The following is a 21,312-nucleotide window of genomic DNA, read 5'->3' on the forward strand; positions in this document are numbered from 1 at the left end:
CGTTGATCTGGGGACCCTGAATGGGCAGCCGCAATTAAGTTGCTGTTTCGGCAATCGGCGGGGCAGAGGGTTTATATATATGCGATCGCCGAAATGATCTGGACCGTTGATGGGCGGGGTGATCGGATGGTGGTCGCGCGATCACGATGCGATATGCGATAAAGCGGGGAAATATGCGGAAATGCAATGTTTTTAGAGGAAAAATGGGTTTTAGTGAAATATGGAGAATTTGCGATAGAAGGAAATATTAACTATAAAGCGGAGAAATGGGAAAAAATGGGAAAATATGATAGGAGGGCCTCTTGATAGCGATATCGCTTCGGATGCGGTAGCGATATCGCATCGGAGGAAAGGGGCATGTTACGGCACAAAACATTGCGATATGCCGACTGCCGATATCGCTATCGGCGAAGCATCCATCGGGGACTATAAAAAGGGGCCAACTGCTACCTGCCTCCTCCGACAGCGATATCACGTCGGAGGGGAGGAACATGGTATCAGAGGCATGTTTTCTAACTCGGCCAAAGGTTATTGCGATCGGGGGAAGGCCTCTCCGATCGGAGGAAGAATATATGACATCAGAGGGGTTTATGTGTATCGGGAGGGGCTCTTTGAAGATTGGAGGGAGGTTTTCAATGTTTTTGAGGGATTTTTAATGATTTTGAAGGGTTTCTAATGCTTCGGAAGGGGTCCGAAAGCATGAAAAGAAGTATTATGCCTTGGAAAAGGTAAAACAAGGCCAAAAGATGGATTTTATACATTTGGAGGGGGATTTTATGCTTTAGGAAGGGGTCCAAAAGCATTTGGAAGGTGGTTTGAGAGGCGAATGAGGGTTCTTGCTAAATTTCAGGAAAACTTAGCAATTCCCAAGCATACTTATGGTTATCTTTCAACCAGGGGGAGGGAATATGTATATAGAGGCGCTATTTAGTGCTTTTTTAGTAGGGGGAGGGGAAATAGATAGGGATTTACATATTAGAATTAGAGGTTAATATGAATGTTGATCAGAAAGCGCTAAGTTTAGCGATCTTAGGCTATTAAAGGGGAAAATGACTCATAGAGTGAATAAGAGTACTCCTAAGTAAAGTAGACCTTTACTTAGGCAAATAATATGAAAAATGATGAAATTAAGAAATGTCAAGCAGATCTTGACCTCTTTAAGGGAAGTTAGTGAATGATTTGGGGAAAGTAAGAAGGGGAAAGTTAGACATGCATCGCTTGAGCTACTCCAAGGGAAAATTGCCCCATACTTGTGATCTAAATGGATATAACACTTGAAAACATGAAATGTATCACAATTCATCATTTTGCCACCACAAAACTACCTACCCGGCCTACTTACCTAACATTTTTTCTTCTTTTTGGTTTGGGTGCACTTGAACTAGCAAACCCAGCTTTTCAACTTTTATTTTTGCTGTCCTCCTATCTAAATTGATCCTTATTTCTTCTGGGGCTCAGATTAAGCTATTGAGCGCCCAAGATTCTCTACCTATCTACAAATCTGCCAAGATTAAACTGTTTGGATAGATATTCATTCTCTATCTTCTAAAACAAGCAATTTAAACCTAGGGAAGCTAAGATTAAGCTGTTTGGCCTTCCCTTTACTGTGAAACTCTTCAAAAATGGTATGATTCTTCAAAAATGGAATTTGATGGAAATATGGAACTTTGCAGCATGAAAAGATGACATATTTGGCATTTTCCACTGTCAATCATGAAACATGAACACCTATTGCAATAGGAGGCTAACAGTGGCTCCACTTGGGGATGGCTTTTCCAGATGAAAGGCCAAGAACAGCAGGTCAGAATGCCTTGATCTTCCATGGTTGCTGTAGACTGAAACACTTCTCTGTTGGCTGCTGAATGACTGGAGTTTTGAGGCCTGCACACAACACTCTCATGAACTGAATTGTTTGTGAATATATAGCACTTCCTGCTTTCTTCTGCGTGCTTATTACTACCTGCACCTCTGCCTGAGCACAGCCTTTGAAATAGATTCAAAACATGGAACAAAACTGGAGTATTTCCCTTATTCTGTCTTGAAAAAGTTGTTGATGAAAAAACTGAAAATACTCCTTTCTTTTGATACTATTGACTGAAAAACTGCCTGCGCTCTTTTGCTGAGATTAATGCAATGACAGAGATCTGAAATGGAGGACTTGCTTTGGTTCTGCCTTTAAAGAACTTTGCTCCGCTGTTCCATTATTCGGCCAGCTATAAAAGCAAAACAAAGTGCTGAAAATACAAGTATTTATGTACAAATATAATACAGCTGCATTGTGTTCAACAAAAGGGGTCATGATAATGCTTTAACATTCGGCCATTAATAGGGCCTTCTTCAGCTGCACTACCATCTGTAGTCTTCAGGAAATATGTATTGTTGCCCTGCACAGCTGAAATAATAAAGGGACCTCTCCACAGGAAATCGAACTTGCCATGTTTACCCTTGTCTTCCCTTCTTGAGTCCCATCTTAAAACTTTGTTGCCGATGAAGAAATCTTCGGCTTTGGTCCTTCTATCAAACATTTTCTTCAGCTTCTCTTGCAAAGACTGCGCTCTGTGATAGACTTGCTCTCTTGTCTGCTGCAAATGAATTGTTTGATTTATCCTCCTTTGTATATCATTTGGCTCAGCTTGAATCTCTTGCAGCAGCTTGATAACAGGGATTCCCAAAGATGAAGGAAATCTGGCCTCCATGCCATATACTAGCTCATAAGGGCTCATCCCAATGGATCTCTTGGTTGACAATCTGTCTGCCCATAGGGCATTTACTAGCTTTTTGTGCCAGTTCTTCTTGTTTTCCTCCAGCACTTTCTTGATGATGTTAATCAGACTCTTGTTGGATGATTCGGCCAAGCCATTACCTTGAGGGTAATAGGCTGTGGAGTGACCTAAGGAAATGTGGAATTTATGGCAAAAATTGATCATTTTCTTGGATTTGAAGGCAGCAACGTTGTCTGTAATGATCTTTTCAAGGCAGCCAAATCTGGACAGAATGTTGGTTTCAAGGAATTGGATAATGGTGGAGTCATTGGCTTGCCTACATGGGATGGCTTCAATCCACTTAGTGAAATAGTCGGTGGCTGTTAGAATCCACTTGTGCTGGCCATAAGAGGATGGATGGATTTCTCCAATGAAGTCTAGACCCTATTGTTGAAAAGGTTTCTCGGTTGAAATGGGCTTAAGGGGCAAGGGCAGAAGCTTTCTTTTTCCTTCAAAGATCTGGCACTTATGGCAAGACACCACAAAATTTTTCACATCAGCAAACAGGGAGGGCCAATAGTAACCAGCCCTTAGTATCTTATCAGCAGTGGTCTTCCAATATAAATGTCCTCCACAGTCTCCTGCATGGAATTCTTTCATGACACTGTCAGTTTCATTCATAGTTAGACAATTCAACAATATTCCTTCATGATTTTTCCAAAACAGGGCACTATCTAGGACACAAAACTTTGATGCTTTCATCTTTAAAAATATCTTTTTGGTTCTGGACAACCCTGGAGGAGCACACAGGTTTAACAATATAAAACATATATCAACATACCACGAGGATTGCAAAAAAGCTTCACTGATCTGTGGAATCGCCAGCTCCTGTTCATTGTCCAGTTCATTAATGTCTAAGGCTTGAAAAGTGGTTTCGGACATCAGTTTGGCTAAACCTTGTCCCTTTATGAGCTTGGTGGGTTTTATCTCAATGTCATACTCAAGGATATTGGCAATCCATTTTCCTATTTTGCCTTCTATGCCCTCTTGAGTTAATATGTCTTTTACAACAGCATTTGGGACATAGGCAATCACATGTGAATATAAAATGTAAACTCGGAAATCTTTGATTGCTTTAACAAGGGCATAGGCCTGCTTCTCCATGATTTGGTACTTCAAAGGGGCATCCCTAAGGGCTCGGCTGAAAAATGCAATTGGCTTTTCATTTCCTTGGTCATCCTTTTGCAAAAGGACAACAGCTATGGTGTGATCAGATGCAAAAGAAAAAATGATAAAATCTTTGTCAAATTGTGGACTTGTGAGGACAGGGGCTTGGGTTAAGGCAGCTTTGATACTCTCAAAGGCTTGCTTGGTTTCAAGAGACCATTTTACCTTGGCATCCTTCTTTAACATGTTGCTTAACAGTCTTATCAGCTCGACCAAGTTTGGGATAAATCTCCTTAGGAAATTGATCTTTCCTAGGAACGCTTGCAACTCTTTGATGTTTCTTGGATAAGGGATTTGAAGGATGGCTTGAATTCTTTCAGGATCAATTCTAATCCCATCTTTTGAAATGATATGGCCTAGTAATTTGCCTTCTTCAAGGCCAAATAAAGACTTCTTGGGGTTCAAGGAAATGCCATATTTCCTACATGTTAGGAACACTTGCCTCAAATGTTTTAGGTGCTCTTGATCAGATTTGGAGAAAGGGGTAAGATCATCAAGTTAGACAACCAAGAAATCATGGATTTCCTTGGCAAATGCAATGTCCATGGCCCTTTGAAAGGTAGCACCTGCATTCTTTAGGCCGAAAGGCATCTTCACATACTTAAATTTTCCCCACGGTGTTGTAAAGGCTGTTTTGTCTTGATCATCCAGGTGAACTAGTATTTGATTAAAACCTGAAAAGCCATCTAGCAAAGAGATTCTAGATGACCCCAATACTCTTTATAGGATGTGGTCTATCTTTGGCAATGGGTAGTGGTCTTTAAGGGAGACTTGGTTTAAGTTTCTCAAATCTACACAAAGCCTAATCTCACCAGTTTTCTTTCTTGTGGGAACAAGATTGGATACCCATTCAGAAAATCTGATGGGTGCTATTATCCCAGCCTCAAACATTCTTTTCACTTCCTTCTCAATCAAAGGGAGAAGCACAGGATTGATTCTCCTTAGTTTCTGTTTGAAAGGCTTTTGATTTGGCTTTAAGGGAATGGTATGTTGAATAACTGAGGTGTCATAGGACTTGAGGTCCTCATAACTCCATGCAAATACATCTTGGAACTCTTTGAACAAGGCAACATATTTTGGCTTTTGATCGGGAGGCAAAGGCTTGGACAATTTTATCATTTTGGGCTTTTCAGTTGTCCCAATATTACAGTCTTCAATTGCAGCGTTTAAGGGCTACATCTTTGGTTTCTTAGGGATATCGTTTGCATCAAAGATGTCTTCTAATGGAGTGAGACCAGCAGGCAAAATATTGTCCTTTAAATCCATCACTTCGGCCTCTGCTTCAGCTATTTCATCCAAATTCATTTGTTTCAACTCTTGAATGTTTTTGTCATAAAAAATAGTTGGGCGCAACATTTGTTTTGCTACTTCAGCCGTTATGGTCTGCTCATTTTGGTTTACTGCTTGTTGTGGATCATCCATGGCATCCATATCAATGTTTAAGCTTGAAAATTCTTGCTGTAAAGTCAAGAAATTGTTAATCTGTGCATCATTTTCAAACACTTGCCAGTCTTTGACATTGTTAGGGACTGCAGGCCTGTGCTTTATCTCCGCTGTAAAGTGGTGATTGGGCTCAAAAGGAAGCTTGCAAGTGCTAGCAAAAGTAGCTAGGCTGTGTGCATGTAGATTATGGCTTCTTGGAATTTTAGCAAGCTGGGATTCAATGAAGGTATGGAGTATTGCAGTGGCATCAGTCCTATAAGCTCTCAACCTTCTATCATTAGTGACAAAATTGCCTTTCATTTGTTGTATGATTAGGTTGGAGTCACCTAGAATGGAAACTTTGGTAGCTCCTAGAGATTTGATTAGCTTAAGGCCTATGTTATCACTCAAGTTGTCCCTTTTGACTCCCAAAGGGATACAGCCGAGGTAACCACAAACCAAGCTTTGGACTGTAGGTCCTAGCCTACCTGCAATCAGAGAGGGATCTCTCTTTATGATTTAGCTTTGTTTAAGGGATGATTTTAGGCTAGATGTGATGCACAGGGGTTTTGATTGAGTTTGGTGGGAAGGATGAAGCTTTCAAGCAGAGAGGCATGCATAGTGTGATAATTTCAAACCATTGGGCATGGAGTCACGGAGTAAGACTGCTGGTGCGTTTTCTTGGTCACAAGAGGAATATGGAGCAAGATAGCTATACATAAAACAACATTAAAGCTAGATAGAGATGGAATGAAGGCTAAGTGATGAGAGGCAATTAAGAATCTCTCATTCAGCTTAATAGAGGGAAAGTGAATGAGCTCTATCTAGGAGCAGTTAAGGATTCCTAGATAACTGTCATACATGGGTGAAATAGGGGAAATATGAGCCGACAGGAATTCATACTCATGCCTAAATCAAGAGGAAAACATAAAGAAGTTACAGAAACTGAGCAGAGAGTGCAGCCAAGCAAATTCTAAGCTAATCTTTTGTTCTGTAACTTAGATAGTAATACATGGGCGATATAAGCATATATGAATGGAAAACAGAGGTAAGAAACACTTATTGAGTCATGTAACAGCACGAGAATTCCACAATCACTCTCCAACCATTTAAACACAACAAACAGTCCATTCTCCAAGCTTTTTAGCAGTCTTTGATTATAGAAAATATCAGATATACAGTGCGAGTCTCTCTTGGAGTGAATCAACCAACCAACCCTTTACACTATCCAGAGGGTGGTATAAATAGAGAAAATATCTACAAAATATCTACAACAATAGATCTGATAGCAGATATGGAGAAATGAATGCTTCTAACCTAACATTTATTGCAAATAAATGAAAGAATGCCTATCTACCAACTGCGCAGGGACTGCAGCCATATGAATGAATAAATTATTGGTCTTTTGAGCAATGCGCTGGCACTTCTGCAATAACTGTGCCTTAGGACTTACTGCGCTGCTCATATGTGGCGTGGTTCACTGTTTCTGCAATAACTAGGCTATAAAACACTTGAACTGCCTCTTTAAGCGATTCTGCTGCTACAAAGTGGCTTTAATGCTCATAACTGTGATTTGGCGGGCTTTGATGGCTCTGAGTTGCTTTATTGACTTTGATGGGGGCCTCTTTAATGTTCTGCTGCTTTTGGGCTGCTGATATTTTGAACTGATACTCTTTGTCGCTTCCTCTGATACACTTTGACACTGAATCGGGCCACTTTTTCTCTCTGATACTCTTTAACTGTCTAATCGCCCCTTTATCTGCCAATTTAATGCAAGAATAACTGCTGCAAATGCTTCCGTGGCCTTTGGGATGCTATCGGCGCTCGGCCGATCCAAAAAATGGTCCTTAAACTGATAAATTTGCAAAACTGGGCCGAATAAAGGAGCTCTGGTGGCATGCCGAGGAGAAATCCCTGCATTTGGAAGTATTTGGGCCTGGAGCGATCTCAAAATGGCTAAGGAAACCATCATTTCCTTTATACCTGGGCGGGCACGGGCGCCGCACACATAAAATCGCCGAAATGCATGGACCCGAAATGCTATAGTCCCTCTCTTTTATTTGGAATCGGGTCCGGCCCATCGGCCGAACCCAAATCGGCGGGTTTACCATTGAAATGGGTCCCTCGGACCCGAAATGCCTTAAAAACTGCCCTTAATTGCTTTTCGGCTCCGCCATATCGGAGCCTTCCCTTTTCGCTGTACAAAGGATCCTTACGGACCCGAAAGCCTTTACAAACCCGCCCTGATAATATTTCGGCTCCGCTGGTCGGAGCCATACACAAGGGGTGACCGCCGATTACATATGGGCCGTTGATCTGGGAGGGCGATCCGACGGCTGGCGCTAAGTCGGAAGTTCGCTATCGGCGGGGACATGGGGGCTGCCACATAGAAACGCCGAAACCCATCGGACCCGAAATATATTTATGCCGCGCTTTATTACTTTTCGGCTCCGCTGGTCGGAGCCATATGGGAGTGATGCGATTAAATATGGGCCATTGATCTGGGGCCCAAAAATGGATGGCTGTGATTAATTCGGGACTTCGGCAATCGGCGGGGTGGAGGGCACAACCTTTACACATTGCGATCGTCGAAACGCCGAGGGCCATTTGATTTGGGCGGAAAGATGGACGGCCCAGATTTGGTCGGCACTTTCGCTGTTGGAGCCATTATTTATATAAAAAAAAAATGCAAGGCAAATGAATTCGGAGGGGTCTCCTTTGGCATGTTAAATGGCTTATAAGGCATCGGAAGGGGTCCGATGGCCCAAAAAGGAGGAATTCATGCCTTGGAAGGATTCCAAAGGCACTTGGGAGGATTTCAATGGATTTGAGAAGGATTTTAGGCCTTTAAAAGGGTTTGTGCCTTGGAAAAGGTAGAAACAAGGCCAAAAGATGGTTTTTTTATACATATGAAGGGAATTTATGCTTTGTGAAGGAATCAAAAAGCATTAGAGGGGTTTTATGGAGTGATGAAAGGCTTTATGCATCGGAAGGAGTCCGAAATGCATCTGGAAGATGGTTAGAGGGGGGCAGTGTGGGTTCTTGCTGAGTTTCTGATAAACTTAGCAATTCCCGAGGATGTATATGGTTATCTTTGAACCAAAGGGAGGGGATAAGTATATAGGGGAGTTATATACATAGTTTAGTAGGGGAAAGGGAAATAGATAGGGAGCTACATAGTAAAGTTAGTAGTTGACTTGAAAAGTGATAAGAAAGCGCTAAGTATGTGAATCTTAGGCTATTAAGAGGGAAAATGACTCATAGAAGTAGCATGGACCTTCCTTGAGTGAAGCAGATCTTCACCAAGGCAAATGATATGGAGAATGATGAAACTAAGAGGTATCAAGCATATCTTGACCTCTTTGGGGGAAGTTAGTGAGTGATTTGGGGAAAGAGGAAGAAGGGGAGTTAGACATGCCTCGCTTGAAGTCCTCCAACTGAAAAACTGCCTCAAACCAAAAATGAATTGCTTACCAAAAATTGGAACACAACAGTGGCATTTAGACTAGCACACTTTCATGGACAGTTCCTTGGCCATCTGTAGCAAATATGGAGCATTGCAGCATGAATAGTACGACATATTTGGCATGTAAAAATGTCGATCATGAAAGATGATTAACCTGCTGCAGCAGGAGGCTAACAGCCTAAAAGGAGGGCTTCATACTCTGCCATGTTGTTGGTAGATCTGAAGTTTAATCTATAAGCATGACCCTCTGCATGATTTTTTTGAGTATTATGGATCCACACTCCTGCCCCTGCTCCTAGCTTATTAACTGAACCATCAAACTCCAAATACCATAGGATTTCTTGCTCTTGATTGTTATTAGGAGTTTCAATCATTGTCGGAGTGGGCAGATTTGAATTTTCTGTTTCGGGAGGTTCTTCTTGTGTGCTGGTTGCATTGATTGTTTTGACAGTTTCATGGGTATGGGAAACCGGTTCCTCATTCATGCATGTTTCTTGTTCTAAAGCCAAAGGCTTATCATCAGTTGGAGGACTTGTTTCATCATTGAACAAAATAAAAGAATCCATATTAGAACGGATTGAGTAAATAGGAAAGTTTTGGGGCTTTTCCTCACTACTTACCACATACTTCATTAGTATTTCCCTATACAGTCTCTTTGGTTGCCCAAAGACTGAAATAGTGGCATAAGAGAGGTCTAATTGCAAAGATCCTTGGAGTTTGGCTCCCTAAGATCTTGATAAGAGCATGCCATACTTTGGTGGAATGTCAGCAACCACCACGTCCATTAGGATTGTTTTGTTGGGATATTGGACTAAAGACACACATAAATCTTTGATTAAGCCTAAACACTTGACCTGACTTGATTCAAAGGAGAATAAGTCTTTGTAGGGTCTTGTAACATCAAGGTTTAGCTTCTCCATTACAGCTTTAGGCATAAGGTTGTGTGAGGCACCTGAATCAAACATGGCATTATGCAAGACTTTATCATGTATGTGTAAACTGACATAAAATGGTAGAACAGCTCCATGTGCTGATTTGCCATCGACTTCAGGTCCGAAAAGGAGCTCAGATTGATCATCTAATACATTCACATCATCCCTATTCTTTGGCATTTGCAGCGATCTTTTGATTTGCTGCCTATAGATATCATGCTTGGCAAGTTCAGAGAGAGGCATAGATATCTTCAGTTTACCTATTTCTGCCTCTAAATCAAATGGTTTATCCGATTGGGTTTTAGTATTGTGAGAGGCAGGCTTCCCTTTTTCCATTGGAGTATCAACGATTTGCTCTTGTTCTTCATTGATTTCTTGAACTATTTCTGATTTGGAAAGGTTTTTAGGAGTGCTATTTACATTTTCCTTTGAGGGAAAAGATACAAAAGGCTGATTTTTAGAGGGCTGAACATCTGTGACATCCTCTATGGTCACTTCTTTTGGATTTGGGACTGTTTTATCAGCAGTTTCTATGAGGGCAGCCTTTTCTTTGATCTTCTTAGGCTGCTTGGTATCATTTGGTTTAACCTTTTCGGGCACATCTATAGTTCTTGTCCTCAGCTTATACTGTTTGTGGACCTCATAAACAGCTGAATCATAACCTTGTTTAAAGTCAAAAGACTCACCAGACTTAGTCTGAAATTGATTTATATCATGGTCATCTTGGTCTTCTTGGGTTAGGAAAACTTGTTGTTCACTCTTCAAATCCATCAAGTTTATGTGAGTGTCCTCGGTTGGTTCACTAGAAGTGGATGCTTTAGCATAGTTTTCATGAAAAGGAGGTCTTATATCATGGTCGGGGCTAGCCCTTCCAACGTTTGGGTTTTGGTTTTTCCTAAAATTTGGGTTTCTGATAGTATTGGCTTGTTGTCCTTCCCATGATGTTTTTCTTTCCACGGTTCCCATTCTATCTTCAAAACTGTTCACCTTATTTAAGATTGCGTCCAACTTTTGCTCAAATTCCGGAGGTTCTTCTTTAAAAGTGGTTCTTCTCTTGGCTCTTGCTCTATTTCGTTTGGCAATCAGATTTGCCTCCACACTAACAGCTACATTCTGCATGTCTGCTAAGCTTTGAGGGGCTCTTTCCCTCAATTGATATGCCATATCTGAATCAAAACCATTAGGGAACTTATACAAAGCAAGGTCAGGTGGAGGTTTGAGGTTCTGTGGGATTGCATTATAAACATTGTTAAATATTGCACAGTAGTCTAAGACAGTTTCTTGTGGGCCTCTTTTGATAGTGTCATATTCTGATAATATGTGCAGGGGATCCTTCTTTTTCTCCCATCTGTTAAGGAATGTTTGGTAAAGAGCCTCTGGATCAGCTATGGAATTTGCAGGGAGAGCTCTAAACCAGGGTCTTACATCACCTGTGAGACTTTGGACAAAAATCTTCATTCTTACATGATCATCATCTATTTCATAACTCTCAAAATAGTCCTGCATTTTCTTGGTGTGTTGCAGGGCTATGCAAGAACCAGTACCATCAAAATATGTGATTTTAGTTTGGTAATCCTGAGGCATAGCCCCAGGATTAGCAGGCAACTGTAGGGGTGCATATCTATTAGGCATATTTATAGGTATAAAAGGAACAACATGAAGAAATGGAACAACTGGAATAGCTGGGATAATAGTAGGAGTATGTGTAGTGAATGGAGGAGTGGAAAATGTGCTTTGAGAGGTGGGTGATGAACTAGGGGAAGTAAGGTTTGAACGAAATAAAACTATGACAGGGGTTGGAACACAGCTTGGCTGAACTGTTTCAGGACTAGAATCAGCAAAATCTTCTCTTCGCTCTAGCTTCCTGAGGTTCCTTTGGATTATATTGGGATTTTAAAAAGCCGCTTGGGGATTTGGGTCTGGATTTGACTTTGTATAACGTGAATTCTTCTTGGGAGCCAGCTTCTAACTTGTTTTTTGGAATTTTCTGAATAATTCACCAGTGGAGTCGCCAGTAATGTTATCACTCAGGTTGTCCCTTGGCTCCTTGAGGGATACGGCCGAGGTAACCACAAACCAATCTTTGGACTGCAGGTCCTAGTCCACCTACAGTCAGAGAGGGCTCTCTCTTTATAATATAGCTTTGTTTAAGGGTGATTTTAGGCTAGTTATGATGTACTTGGGTTTTGTTTGAAATTTGGTGGGATGGATGATAGTTCAGACAGAGTTGGCCTGCATAGTGGGAGAAGTTTAGACCATTGGGCATGGAGTCAAGGATTAAGGCTGCTGGTGCGTTTTCTTGGTCACAAGAGGAACTGTAGAGCACTATAGTTTAAACAAGGAACAATATCAAAGCTGGAATAAGGATGAAATGGATGTCAGGGAATGAAAGATAGCTAAGCAGCTTTCATTATGCTAATAGAGGGAAGGCGAGTGAACATTATATAGGAGCAATCAAGGATTCCTAAATAACAGTCATATATGAAAGAACTAGTGTAGATATGAGCAAAAAGTATTCATATTTAGGACTAATTCAGAGGAAAACATGGAGAAATAACTGGAATTGAGAACAGAATACAAATAAGAAACATATGGACTATTCTTTCTTCCTGCAATTTAGATCATGACATATAGATGATATAACATACATAGAAACAGAAAACAAGGGAGAAAGACTTATTGTTCCATGAAGAAAGCATTAGAATTCTGCAATCAGATCTTTAGCCATCAAATCCACAAAGAGACAGTCCATAAGCTAACATTCCAGCAATCTTTGTTCATTAAATCTCTCGAAGTATACAGCGCAAGTCCAAAAAGAGGATTATCAACCAACCAACCCTTTAAAAAATGCTCAGGGTGGTTTATATAGGCAAAATATCTACAACAAATAGATTCGAGACAGATCTGATGAAATAACTGTCTTAACCTAACCATCTGCTGAAATAAATGCTAAAAATATCTATATGAGCTGCGCTGGAGGCAGCAACACCACAACTGAGTTAATATGGGTTCTTTGAGCCATGCGCTGGCCATTTCTGCAATAACTGTGCCTTGGGCCTGAAGCGCTGCTCTCATGTGGCTTAAATGCCCTTAACTGTGCTTGATGAGCCTTTAAAGCCTTAGAACTGCCTCTTTGACTTTGAGCGATTTCTTTTAATGCCACCTGCTTTGGAAACAAAATTTCCACTGATAAATATCAACTGATACACTTTGCCGCAACACTGATACCCTTTAACATTGAATCAGGACCTTTTCTTTCACTGATACACTTTGCTGCTTCAAAATCGCCCCTTTATGGCCACTTTATGGTGAGATTTGACTGCTGTTGTGCTTTCCGTGGCCTTCTGTGGGCTTTGGAGGTGTTTTGGCGCTTGGCCGATCAAAACATTACCAAAAGGGAGAAATACTGCATAACAGAGGGAGACTGCATGCTGATGACTGTGTTGAGGCCGAGGCTGGCTATCTGGAGCAATTTTGGACTGAAGCGACGAAAAATGGCCGAAGAAATGATGTTGGACCCTTTGGCTTTGGAGTGCACGGGCGTCGAACTGTAAATAATGAAGAAATGGCCTTTCCGCCTTATAAAAGGCAAAAACCATTTTACAAAGGAAATTGACGCATTTTCAAGCGGGAGCGACCAATATTGAAGAAATGGGAAAGAATTAAATCTGGGTCGTTGGATTGCGCGAAGGCAGATCCAATGGCTGGCACTAAATCGATGATCGGCGAATCCCAACACATAAAACCTCCGAAATGCGATATAGCCCGCGGACCCGAAATGCTTATAGGCTCTTTCTTTATTGAAATCGGGTCCGGCCCATCGGCGAACCCAAATCGGCGGATTTTAATAAAAATGGGTCATCAGACCTGAAACCCTTTAACACTGTTCTTCATAACTTTTCGGCTCCGGGATATCGGAGCGCACAGTGCCGATCCCTGCGGGCCCAAAACCTTTATATGCTACATTCTATATTATTTCGGCTCCGGCCGATCGGAGCTTTATATGGGAACACTGCGATTAAATATGGGCCATTGATCTGGGGGCCCTGAATGCGCGGCCGCGATTAAGTCGCTATTTTGGCAATCGGCGGGGCGGAGGGTTTATATATATGCGATCGCCGAAATGATCTGGACTATTGATGGGCGGGGTGATCAGACGGTGGTCGCGCGATGGCGATGCGATATGCGATAAAGCGGGGAAATATGCGGAAATGCAATGTTTTTAGAGGAAAAATGGGTTTTAGTGAAATATGGAGAAATTTCAATAGAAGGAAATATTAACTATAAAGCGGAGAAATGGGAAAAAAGGGGAAAATATGATAGGAGGGCCTCCCGATAGCGATATTGCTTCGGATGCGATAGCGATATCGCATTAGAGGAAAGGGGCATGTTATGGGACAAAACATTGCGATATGCCGACTGCCGATATCGCTATCGGCGGAGAGGAACATGGGATCAGAGGCATGTTTTCTAACTCGTCCAAAGGTTATTGCGATTGGGGCAAGGCCTCTCCGATCGGAGGAAGAATATATGACATCGGAGGAGTTTATGTGTATCGGAAGGGGATCTTTGAAGATCGGAGGGAGGTTTTCAATGTTTTTGAGGGATTTTTAATGATTTTGAAGTGTTTCTAATGCTTCAGAAGGGGTCCGAAAGCATGAAAAGAAGGATTTATTCCTTGGAAAAGGTAAAACAAGGCCAAAAGATGGATTTTATACATTTGGAGGGGGATTTTATGCTTTAGGAAGGGGTCCAAAAGCATTTGGAAGGTGGTTTGAGAGGCGAATGAGGGTTCTTGCTAAGTTTTAGGCAAACTTAGCAATTCCCAAGCATACTTATGGTTATCTTTCAACCAGGGGGAGGGGATATGTATATAGAGGAGCTATTTAGTGCTTTTTTAGTAGGGGGAGGGGAAATAGATAGGGATTTACATATTAGAGTTAGAGGTTAATATGAATGTTGATCAGAAAGTGCTAAGTTTAGAGATCTTAGGCTATTAAAGGGGAAAATGACTCATAGAGTGAATAAGAGTACTCCTAAGCAAAGTAGACCTTTACTTAGGCAAATAATATGAAAAATGATGAAATTAAGAGATGTCAAGCAGATCTTGACCTCTTTAGGGGAAGTTAGTGAATGATTTGGGGAAAGTAAGAAGGGGAAAGTTAGACATGCGTCACTTGAGCTACTCCAAGGGAAAATTGCCTTATACTTGTGATCTAAATGGATATAACACTTGAAAACATGAAATGGATCACAATTCATCATTCTGCCACCACAAAACTACCTACCCGGCCTACTTACCTAACATTTTTTCTTCTTTTTGGTTTGGGTGCACTTGAACTAGCAAACCCAACTTTTCAACTTTTCTTTTTGCTATCCTCCTATCTAAATCGATCCTTATTTCTTCCGGGGCTTAGATTAAGCTGTTGAGCGCCCAAGATTCTCTACCTATCTACAAATCTGCCAAGATTAAACTGTTTGGACAGATATTCATTCTCTATCTTCTAAAACAAGCAATTTAAACCTAGGGAAGCCAATATTAAGTTGTTTGGCCTTCCCTTAACTGTGAAACTCTTCAAAAATGGTATGATTCTTGAAAAATTGAATTTGATGGAAATATGGAACTTTGCAGCATGAAAATATGACATATTTGGCATTTTCCACTGTCAATCATGAAACATGAACACCTATTGCAATAGGAGGCTAACAATTACAATACATATATATACATGCCGAAACATCCATAAACCCTAATCCATTGACCCTGGATTTGAACATAACCATAGTTCCCTTGACTGGATCTACAAAATACCATCGTCAGAAAACCATCATGTCCAAAACCATGTGGGAAATCCATGCACAAGTCCGCCAACCTAATATAGGGTCCCAAAAAAACATGGAGTAGTCGTGGAAAGAATATAACACACCCAACAACGAATAAGCAATTGAGAAATTATATTTCTTCCGCGTACTAATAAGTAATTTTTTTTTTAATTAACTTATCTTTCTATATAAAGTTAATTAAAATTAAGATGGAAATTGAAAATTTGATTTATGGCACAGATTGTTTTCTTTTTTGTATTACTATTTTTTTATTTTCTTAATTGATAATATTATTTTTACTCTGTCAACTTTAAAATGTACTTTTTTTCAATTATTTTATTTCTCTATATAAAATTAATATAAAATTAAAATGGAAATTGAAGATTTTAGGTAAGATCAACATTATTTTTTTTATTATTACTATTTTTATTTTGTTAATGTAAATTTCATTTTATTATTTTTAAATGTAATATCTTGGCTCTAGAGCGCTAGACACAATAATCCTGATAGAATATAAAAATTAAATAAATACAATTGAATATATATTCTTTATAGATCTATTAGTAAAATATAGTTATATCTATTATAAACATTTTTATGTAAGATCAACATTAATTTTTTTATTATTACTATTTTTATTTTGTTAATGTAAATTTCATTTTATTATTTTTAAATGCAATATCTCTGTAGAGTGCTAGACACAATAACCCTGATAGAATATAAAAATTAAATAAATACAATTAAATATATATTCTTTACAGATCTATTAGTAAAATATAATTATATCTGTTATAAATATTTTTAAAAGGACCAAAATTTAACATGAGAGATTTCTTTTTCAAATTTTGGTGAAGTTGAATGAGTAATTAATCTTTTTCGTAAATATTAATGATTAATTTATTTTCTATTTAATTAATGGAATTGGAAATTGAAACCATACATGATCAAACAAAAAAACTCATATTATTTTGAATAACATATTTATATGTTTCTCCCCTACAATGCCTTAATAAATAAAAAATAAAGATAGAAATCAATCAACTTAAAAGGGTGGAAAATCTCCTAAAATGTAAAACCAAGAAATTAAATAATTTCATTTCTTAAAATTTAATATTAAATTGTTTTTATACTAAATTATATTTATAATTCAAAAATAATAATAATATAAAATTATAATTTTATATTAAGAAAATTATTAAATAATAATAAAAATATTTTAAAAATATAAACCATGTTCATTTTATTAATTAACCAAATCCACAAAATTTGTGTAATTTGATTACACAAGTTTACTCCAAATTTCAATAATTTAGTTATCATTACTTTATCAAAACCATAAATATGAAAAATGTTGTCACTGGATTTAAAGTATGTTCTCAAAATTAAGACCTTTTAGTTGAAAATAATTAATATTATATTGTATTAATGGAGAAATCGTTATATGGTTGTAACGTCCTTAAGTTAGGATTAATTCCTAAGTTGTAGGAGTTTATTCTCACCTCCCTATTCTTTTGTGATGTATTTATTGAATCATCTTTGGTCAATTGATGAGAGAGTATACGCTCTAGTTTATGCAACCTCCAGGTGTAGCGTGCTCACCTGTGCTCTTCTGGTTAATTCAATTCATTTCTTCTCTTTACAATTTTTCTAACATGGTATCAGAGCTCAGATCTGGTGAGCCTGATTTACCTACAGAGCCTTCGTGGCTACAGTGCCCCAGTGGCAACATAGGAGCCTTAGTGCTCACAGTTTCAGAGTCTAGGTGGTCGGGAGTGACATACCTTACTCACAGGAGAAATTTTCTTTCTCACAGGTCTCAGCGTATCTCTAGCTGAGCACAAGGTGATCATCGCGTTTTTCGGCATAATAGTAGTGATGATCATCGTGTATTTTGGGGTTGAACCTGCGATGATCTGGCCTTAGAGCGATTTAATCATCACGCCCAAAAAGCACGGTTTTTTAGTATGAAGGAGCGCTGATGTGTTTTTATGATTTTGTGCATGAGATTTTGCCAAATCGGTGCTGGATCTGAGTTGCAAACACAAAGATCATGGTAGATTGGTGGCAGATCAGGTAGATCTGTGATTGATTCAAAGGTTCTGGTATGTGTTGAGATTATTTTGTTTACTTTAGCTTGTAATTGTTCACTTGGTTAGAATCAACTGAATACTAAAGGATTTGGAATCCAATCAGTCAAAAATGAACAATTTACAGAATCTTATCTCAAAGAGACTAACAAACTTGATCGTTAGCGGCGACGAGTAGAAGCTTACCATTTCGGCAGGTGGTACGACAACACTAATACAAGATTGGGATAAAAGGGAGAACAAGGAGAAAGTCCTATTAAAGATGTTTGTTAAAGACAACATTACCCCACATATCAGAGACTATAAATTGTCCAATGAGATATGGACTACACTCAAGAACCTTTACTAGACACAGAACACCAATTACATCTTATTGCTCAAAGACAAGTTGTTTTCCATGAGGATGGAAGAGAATGAATCCGTTGCTAGATTCATTGCATGGGTCTAGGACCTAAAGGATAGATTGAGTGACATCGCGGAGAAGGTGTCTCATTTTGATATTTTCACAATTACATTGAATAGGATGACGCATGAATACTAAATGTTCATCACAAGCTTGTCTGCAAGGGATAAAGCCCCTGCATTTGAAGAGCTAATAGGAATCCTGATATAGGAAGAACAACAACAGCATAATTTGAGACACAAAGTGCTGATCTTGATCTAATGGCGAAGAAGAATCCATACAAAGGGAAACAACCACAGGGACAGAAAGGAGGTGGTGTTTTTCATAACAAACCATTTAGAGGTATGTCTCCAAGTAACAATAGTAACAAATTTGACATTAAATGTTTTTACTGTGGGAAAACCAGTCATTTAGCTAAGTTTTGTTTTAAGAGACAGACAGATGAGACTAGAAATAAACAGAGAAAACACACAAGGCACTTTGTCGATGAAGGTCTGTTATGAAACCAGCTCAAGAAAATATAAGAAAGATAGATCAACGCCTTAGAATTCAGCCTCTTCGAGGGGAAAACCTCCTTTACATTACATAAATGAACAATTCTTGGATGTTGCAAATGACAAAACCTCCTTTCTATATATAGGAGTCTAAGGAGTCACAATATAATCCAGCCGACCTAACAATAATAATATAAAGCCAGAAAAATAACAATAGAGGGGTTCTATGGGGCACAGAAATAACAACATGGGGGTAATAGGGGCACAACAATATAAATAAAGGGTATAACTACAATAGTAATGGGGTAATCACTAGTATTATAGGGACCCAACATGCCCCTCTCCTTCAAAAAAGTGTTGTCCTCAACGCTTGAGTAGTTCTGGATACTTCTGCATAAAATTCTCATCCTCCCATGTGGAATCTTCAGCGGATAAGTTCTTCCACTTGATAAGATACTCTGAAATTGATCGATTTCGTAGCTGTCAAGTTCTTGTTTCTGTGACTGCTTCCGGTTCCAATATAATTTTTCCTTCCTCGTCAAGTTCTGGCAATATTGTTTGAACTGGGAGCTTGTTGCCTATAACCTTCTTTAAACATGAAACATGGAAAATTGGGTGCAATCGAGAAGCTGCAGGAAGCTCCAATTTGTATGCCATAGTACCAATCTTTTGCAACACCTTGTACGGATCATAATACTTTGGTGATAATTTATTATCCTTCTTAGCTTGCTTTAGGGAAATTTGCTTATATGGTTGTAGCCGTAGGAATACCCAATCACCTACATCAAAACTTCTTTCACTGCGATGTTGATCTGCCTGTTGTTTCATTCTATTTTGTGCCAACACGAGGTTATCCTTTAAGAGTTGGAGGACTTGTTGTTGATGTTCGATGTGATGTTCCACTGCCTGAACCTTAGAATTTTCTCTTAAATATGATGTGATGGATGGTGGTTGATACCCATAAAGTGCCATAAATGGGGTCATTTTTGTTGCTGTATGGAAGGAAGTGTTATACCACCATTCAGCCAGAGGCAACCATTTGACCCATTGTGTCTGTTTATCAGATACAAAGCAACGAAGATATCCTTCCAAACATTTGTTTACTATCTCAGTTTGCCCATCAGATTGAGGATGATAAGATGAGCTATGAGCTAACTGAGTACCAAGACAAGAAAATAATTCTGTCCAAAAATTTCCAGTGAAAATGGGATCTCTGTCACTTACAATAATCTTTGGGTTTCCATGTAGCTTTTGAATTGTTTCCATAAATGCAGTAGAAACTGTACTGGCTTTAAATGGATGTGATAATGCACAAAAGTGTGCATACTTGGTAAGTCTGTCAACTACCACCATGATGACACTCTTTCCCTCAGACTTGGGTAAACCTGTGATAAAATCCATTGAAACCTCCTCCCAACGTTGGCTTGGAATGGATAAAGGTTGTAATAGACTCGGTGTCTTAATTGTTTCAACTTTATTTTGTTGGCAAACCAAACATTCCGCCACAAACTTTTGAATATCTGATTTAAGGCCATCCCAAAAAAATTCCTTCTTAACCCTGTGGTAAGTTTTTAAAAATCCTGAGTGCCCTCCTAAGGGAGAAGTGTGCAATTCCATAAGAATCTTTTGTTTTAGCTGGGAATTCTTACAGAGGTATAAGCGATCTTTGTACCATAACGAATCATTTTTGCAGCTAAATGTATCAGACGAACTGGAATCTTGTTGTAGCTTTCGAATAAGTGCCCACACTTCTTCATCATTCTTCCATTCCTCCCTTGCTTCGTTTATCCAATCTGGTTGGATAATAGAAATGGCGCACAACAATGCTTCCACATCCTCATCCTTTCTTGAGAGTGCATCTGCCACCACATTTTGCTTCCCTTTTTTGTAGATGATTTCAAAGTCATAACCCAACATCTTTGTGACCCACTTTTGTTGCTCTTCAGAGGATAATCTTTGTTCTAAAAAGTATTTAAGGCTATCATGATCTGTTTTTACCTTGAAGTGTCTTCCCATTAGGTAGGGTCGCCATTTCTTAAGTGCATGGAGTATTGCCAACATTTCCTTCTCATAAATAGCTTTGCTTAAAAAATTTCCCTTGATTGGACGACTTTCAAAAGCAATGGGTCTTTCATCTTGCATTAGAACAGCACCAATTCCATTTCCTGAAGCATCACATTCCACAATAAAGGTTTTTGTGAAGTCTGGTGTAGCTAAGACCGGTGCTTGGCACATTGCCTCTTTAAGATGTTCAAAGGCCTTTGTTGCTTCCAGAGTCCATGAAAATGCATCTTTCTTCAATAATGTTGTTAGAGGTGCTGCTATTCTCCCATAATTCTTAACAAACTTGCGATAATACCCTGTCAACCCAAGAAATCCTCGCAGATGCTTTATGGATGTGGGGATTTTCCATTCCTTAATGGCTTTAATTTTGCTAGGGTCTACCTTAACTCCTTCATGAGATACAATATGACCCAAATATTCCACCTCCTGGACTCCAAAGAAACATTTGGATCTTTTTGCATATAATTGTTTCTCCTCCAATAGTTGAAGCACCCTGTCAACATGTTCAACATGATCCTTCCAAGACTTGCTGTAGATTAGTATATCATCAAAAAATACTAACACAAATTTTCTAAGGAATGGTTTGAAAATTGAATTCATCAAACCTTGAAATGTTGAAGGTGCATTGGTAAGGCCAAAAGGCATGACCAAAAATTCATAATGACCCTCATGAGTTCTAAATGCCATTTTCA

Source organism: Pinus tabuliformis, chromosome 1_2 (genome assembly GCF_031772625.1).
Source record: "Pinus tabuliformis cultivar Carrire ecotype Pingquan chromosome 1_2, CPIR1, whole genome shotgun sequence".
In the NCBI taxonomy this organism is placed as follows: Eukaryota; Viridiplantae; Streptophyta; class Pinopsida; order Pinales; family Pinaceae; genus Pinus; species Pinus tabuliformis.